The sequence below is a fragment of the Capsella rubella genome, unplaced genomic scaffold, assembly GCF_000375325.1.
Source record: "Capsella rubella cultivar Monte Gargano unplaced genomic scaffold, Caprub1_0 scaffold_6, whole genome shotgun sequence".
Taxonomy (NCBI): domain Eukaryota; kingdom Viridiplantae; phylum Streptophyta; class Magnoliopsida; order Brassicales; family Brassicaceae; genus Capsella; species Capsella rubella.
The window spans coordinates 11,379,961-11,386,578 of NW_006238918.1; the positions used below are offsets into that span (position 1 = coordinate 11,379,961).

Here is a 6,618-nt window from a genome sequence, read left to right on the forward strand (position 1 = left end):
TAAAATTAATATCAAACCAAAATTTTTTGTTTTGGGCTGCCAACCCAAAATTTAACAAATACATCCCACTAATATTAAAGGGGTGTTATTGAATTGATGATTTTTATGTATTTTAAAGTAATTGAATTTGAAAGTACATAAAAGATTTTGATAGATTCATTACAAAACCGATGGATTTTAATGTATTTTCACTACAGATTATAGTCATTAATTTAAAAAAGTAACTGCTCTGTATTATAAAAAAGAAAAATCAGATCTAAATTATGTTTGTTTCGTGACAACTCCGAGACGGCAACATCGGTTCTTCGTAGGAAAAGGATCAAAATAACAAAAAACATAAAAGATTTAGTATGTTGCAAATAAAATGTTGAAGGGATTTGTGGATTTATCTTCCTAATGAAGCATCTGATTCTCTGTTTTTAAAGTCATGATCGTTGTTCTTCTTCTTCGTCCTTCCCAGCAAAGTTCTCCGCTTGAAGATGCCATGGTGGATCTTTCACTTATTCATCATTTAAATTCCTTACGTGATTTATAGGTTCTCGGTTATAGATGGAAGAAGAAGAAATAATTTTAAAAATATTTATTTGCTTATAGTTTTCTATGAAGTACATCAAAATCAGAGAGAAAAGGCACGTATTTGCTTTACTCATGTTTTAGACAAAATAATACATTAAAATCTTTTCCAACCAAAATACAACAAAATCAAACTCATATTGAATAACAGTGGATTGTGTTGTACTTTATCAAATACATAATTGAATAACAGCATATTTTAAAATATATTAAAATACATTGAAATACACTATTCAATAACACCCACTAACTAGACTCGGTTTAACCAAAAAAAAAAAAAAAAAAAAAAAAAAGAAGAAGAAGAAGAAAAACCTAAAAGACCTAGACTCTTCTTCTTCCTCGACACAACCACTTCCACACTTAGAAAAATGAAACCGTAAACTCCATCTGTGTCGCCTAAACACTTAGATCTATTCCTCTTCGCCTAAACCGTAAGCTCCGATCTCTTACTCCTCGACTCGCCGTGCTTCTCTTGGCCGACAGCTCCACGTACCATCGCACTCGACCCTTTGATTCTGGTCCGACTTGTACTCGTTCTTTTATCTTCTCCTTCTCATGATTTGTTGAAATTGAAAACCACTGCTTCTGTTTCTTTCTCTGTTTTTGATAGGCTGTTTAGTTCTTTTGTTCTTGTTTATTTAGGGTTACAAACCCAGATCGCTCATCAATCTCTGAGATCCGGCAAACGGAGACGGTCTGCCTTTCTGGGAAGCATTGGCGGAGACTGAATAGAGGTCGATTTGTTCTTGTTGCTGTTTTTTCTTTGATTTAATCATAGTTTCAACTTAGATGATGTTTATATTTGGTCGATTTAATCTACATTGTTTTTGTTTCTTGTATAATTTGACTATTACAGGTTGGAAGTGTTGAACACAACCCACTCAACCACTCTTCTTTCTATCTCTGATTTCAAGGTAAAGCTTTCAACCCGTGAATATGAAATTTCATATACTATGACTCTTGTTTTCTAAAATACCAAAACTTGTTCAGTTTATGTGGCTATTGGTTATGTCTTTTTTGTCATGTGAGCTATGTCTAATTTGTTACTTCTTTTACCGCTTTTCTTGTGACTAGTTGTGAATCTGTGATACTTTCCAGCTTTATTATTTAGTTACAGGAGTTATGTGAGGCATGGTTCCAAGGTGAAGGTGAAGGAGGAAATGGTACATGATGTGGTTGGATTCTAATTGATTGTGCCACCGGTGAAGTTGTTAGACATGCTACAAGGTTTGCTTTTTTAATATATTGATGCAAGTCACTTATATGTGTGCTAAATTAATTATGTATTTACTTGAGTTGCCAGTTCTTAAAATTTGTATAATTGCTTCTCTGTTTTTGAAACTGATGTTACTTTCTTTTATCCCAAATGCATGGTTTCACAAGCTCATGAGACATGACTAAACAGTCCAAACCCAAAACCAAACCTTCTTCTTCCTCAAACACCAGAAGAAACCTTCCTCTGAGGATCATCTCCAACAGCTCACCACAACTCGCCAAGAAACTCTCTTCACACCAGACGGGTGAGTAAAAGAAAGATACTTTCCAAGACGTCCATGACTCCTCCTCCTCCTCCTCTTGTGTCTGCAGATTTCAACAAGAGCAGGATTCATCTCACTCCTTGTTTTGCATAGAAGCACATCAAGAAGACCAGAGAGCAGACAAGATAATCTTGAGAGCTTTGATGTGATGAAGAAGTCCGATGATCTAAAGAAAGATTTCAGGGAATCAATGATTGAGATGATAGAAGAAACAACGTCAGAGCTTCAAAACATGGTGTGCATCACTTTGTCTTTTAGTTTTGGTTTTTTCAGTTTCAGCAATATGTTTGTTTGTGAAACATTTGGATATATGAAATAGATATTTTGTATGACTATTATCAGTCTTTTGAAAATAAGATAATAGTGCTTGTGGTAATATAAAATATTGGTAATTAAATTTCCTGGTTTTATATTTGAAATTTCATTTTAGGTTTCTGATTTTTAGAATTTGATTTTTTTTTTGGGACAAATACATGATTTTTTTTTCTGGAATCAGATACGTTAAGTCTGTTTCGTTTTGTTGAGAGATCATAGCAGAACATATACGTGTTTGTGTTGGTTTGTTATTTTGTTTTCACTTCCCTAAAATCTATATGAATAGAGAGACAATGTGTTTTGTGTTAGTTATGTATTCTTCTTTCTTAGAGTGAATTTTCTCAGACTATGAGCTCATCTTTGTTTTTTTTAGATTTATCTTTAGTTCCTGACTTGGATTGTGTAGAATGTATATGAGTTTTATGTGTGTAATGTACAGAACCAAAGGCGTGTTTTTATGTGTTCTAATGTTGTGTTTATCTGTACATAAAGAGGTGGTGCTGCTGTTGTTGGTTTAGATTATAGAAGAAGAAGTAATGGGGTTGTATTGGGGAAAACGGGGAAAATCAACTCAAACTATTTCCCAAAGGTATTTTCATACCCAAACTCACGTACTCTGAATTTTACAACCCAAATCAGCTTTCAATTCAAATAACCAACCTGAACCGCATCAAATTTTGTCGATTTCAACCTCGACTTTAACAGTATCCCTGCCCATCTTGAAGTTTTGGACAATCAAGCTTAAGCTTCTGTAAAAACCAAGAAAACTTAAGCTTAAGCTTAAGCTTGATTGTCCAAATCTTCAAGATGGGAAAGGATACTATTAACGTCGAGGTTGAAATCGACAAAATTTGATATAGTTCAGATTGGTTATTTGAATTGAAAGCTGGTTTGGGTTGTAAAATTCAGAGCACGCCAGTTTGGGTATGAAAAGACCTTTGGGAAATAGTTTGGGTTGATTTTCCCCGTTTTCCCGGTTGTATTGTATAGAATTCTGATAGTTATTACTGACATTCTATCAATTCCTGAAAATCATTGACCCTCCATTTTGATGTCGGTTTAGTTGTTTTGTTATCTTATAGCCGCCGAGGCTTATAATTGTTAGCCTGGTGTAAAGATTATAATTAATTTCAAAGTATTGTCTAGAAAAACTTACAAATACAGAAAAATAAATTACATCTTATTTTATTATATACAGAAAAAAACAAATACATATTGTGGAGAGGTAATAACAATGCTTGTAGTGGCGTCGAACCTCGTTTCGCTTATGGAGAAGCTTAAAGTGGATGAGCCATACCTTCCTCCGCGAAACTGGGAATCTTTACCTTATGAGACTAGCCGATTTCGTCCTCCGAGTCGTGCTTCTTCTACTCCTTCGTCCTCTTCCTCTGTATTAGGGTTTAGATTTTACAATTAAAACGAAATTTTATATTTGTTTGAGTTTATAAAATAGTGGTTATATGTATACATATTTTTTCCATAATTTGTTTTGTTTTAATTATTTTAAAATATTATATGACATGCCATAATACTCTATTTTTAAAAATGCGCTGATTTGGAGTGTTGTTATTGGATTTTTATGATCTAAAACGAAAGTGTATGTTGGTTTGGATTTATAAAGGAGTGGTTAGAGTTTAGATTTTATAATTAAAACTAAATTATATATCTGTTTGAGGTTATAAAATAGTGATTATATGTATACATATTTTGTTTCCGTAATTTGTTTTGTTTTAATTATTTTTAAATATTATTTGACATGCCATAATACTCTGTTTTTATTGGTTAGAGTAATAAGAAATCAACTAGAATATTAACTATATGGATGAACCCAAGAATTACTCCAAAAATAATTTTATATGACAAATTTATCTTACTCTATATTATTATTTTTAATGATGATCTCTACTTTTTAATACTCATCTATACTTTTTTACGGTAATTGACTCAGCTCTTGAACGTTGGAGTTTTTGGAAATGGTTTGTATATCAATTCTCTATATTTCTAACACTTGCTGGCTCTTTTAAAAAAAAATTTCTTCGGTTCTTCCTTTGTTTTTTTATCACAATGAAACATCATCTAACTATTAACTATCATTTAACAACGTGGATTTAAAGTTTTAACTCTGTTAAACAATTCTGTCAACCGGGTAAACGACTGTTAATTGTCAGGTAGGAATCTACTAACGAGTATTGTAAATAAACGAATATTTTTTAAGATAACGTTAAATAAAAGAGATATTTTTATTCCAATCAAAATAAAAAAATAGATGACGTATTTTTTGTCTTTTTCCCTATACATTATAATTATTTATAAATTTGCAAATAACAAGTAGTAGATAATTTAATCATAGGGGAAAAAGCTTAAAAATACCTCATTTATTTTTTATTTAGAAATTTAATACATGATCTTTTTAGGTTGGAAGAATAATACTCAAAATAAAAACGTGCAATTTAATACTTAAGATATTAAATATTTTCATTTCCCTACCTACGATCTCTCAACAAAAAATATATTCCAATTTTACTCCTATTCACTTCTATTTATTATTAATGCATAAAAGACTATATGTTAGCTTTACTATTTCATTGTAATATTTCGTTAGTTTAAAGATACATATTTCATACTTCAATATTCATTTTTAGATATGAAATATATAATTCGAAATATATCTTTCGTTGGATCTCTTAAAATTTTTGGATAAAAATAGAATACAATTTTTGGATAGAAAATATATAATTCAAAATATATCTTTCATTGGATTTCTTAAAAAATTTTAGGTCAAAATGAAAAATGAAATATACATATCATTTTTGGATATGAAATTTATAATTCAATATATGTATTGTTTCTTCAAAAATATATTTGGATAAAAATGAAATATATATTTTGGATATGAAACATATGATTCAAAATAAACCTTTCATTGAATCACTAAATATTTTTTAAATAAAAATAAAAAATGAAAATATATATTTTGAATTAAATCTATAAATTAATGACACAATGAAATATTGCTACCAATTATTTGTTTTTCCAATAAAATTGTAATTAATTGCATGTCATTTATGCACTAATAATAAATATAAATGAAGAAGGGTAAAAATGGAATATTTTTTTGTTAACAGATCGTAGGTAGAAAAATGTCAATATTTAATAGTTTAGGTATTAAATTACACGTTTTTATTACTTTGGTATTATTCTTCCAACAAAAAAAAGATCAAGTATTAAACGTTCAAATAAAAAATAGATGAGGTATGTTTAAGCTTTTTTCCCTTTAATCATATCAATAGTTTCCAAAACAATGATTTTGAAGTTAAATATTACATAACCTAAAACTATGTACATAAGCCACATATTATTAATTTATGTTGTAACAAAAAAATAAAATTATGTAATATTTATGTTAACCATACAAAAATTTAAGAAAACTATAACAAAAAGTGGAGCATTTATAAGAGTACTAGAGAGGAGACCCGCGCATTGCGCGGGGTTGTTTGCTATGATTTTTCTTAATTAATTTTTTTATTTGGTGTTATATTCTTACGATTAATGATTGTTGTACATTTGTGTCGTATTTTTTTGGATTTATTTTGATTTGAATATTTCCATATTCAGATATTATAGTCTTATACTTTTAGCTATTCCTTTGTGTGGCTTTGCTGTTATATGCGTTACTCGTATTTCAATTAATGTTTTTGGTTTTGTTTGGACGCATCTATTAATATTGTGAGATTAAAAGCTTTACTTAAAGGAAAGTGTGACGATAAACCATTTGTTACTCTTTTTTCTTTTTTTCTATTGTCATAATTTTAAATTAGAGTAAAAAAAATTATTAAAGCTGGAACGTGCTCTGTTTGTTAGGTTATTTTTTATCTATTTGGATTTTATCGATAGAGAATCTCAAATTTTTAAATATTAACCCATAGTGTAGTAGTTTCTGTTAAAATGTTTTGCAATTGAGCATGTACTTATGACATGTCCTGCCAAGCCCATATAATGCGTACAAATTTATTTTTTGTTGATTGAAGAATCGGTCTAAAATTTGGATAATTTGCTTACTTTTTTAATTTTATTTTACTCGATGGAATCCGATATTTCTATTTTTTGTTTACTCTGCATAAACCTTATTTAGTCGGACGATACCACCATAATCAACAGATTAATTTGGACGGGATATTCAAGTATGAAGAGA

The 6,618-nt window shown here is 29.7% G+C and overlaps 1 long non-coding RNA gene across 5 annotated transcripts; it reads left to right on the top strand.

The window, feature by feature from the left end:
- The first annotated feature begins 846 nt into the window (after positions 1 to 846).
- LOC111830079 lies at positions 847 to 2,508 on the top strand. Of its 5 annotated transcripts, XR_002833331.1 has the most exons (5): positions 847 to 1,091; positions 1,216 to 1,307; positions 1,430 to 1,487; positions 1,685 to 1,800; positions 1,957 to 2,508. It is a non-coding gene; the product is annotated as an uncharacterized LOC111830079 (long non-coding RNA). The 5 variants fall into 5 exon arrangements; XR_002833332.1 differs by having other exon boundaries at positions 1,216 to 1,487; positions 1,648 to 1,800; XR_002833330.1 differs by having other exon boundaries at positions 1,216 to 1,487; positions 1,672 to 1,800.
- The last annotated feature ends 4,110 nt before the right edge of the window (positions 2,509 to 6,618 follow it).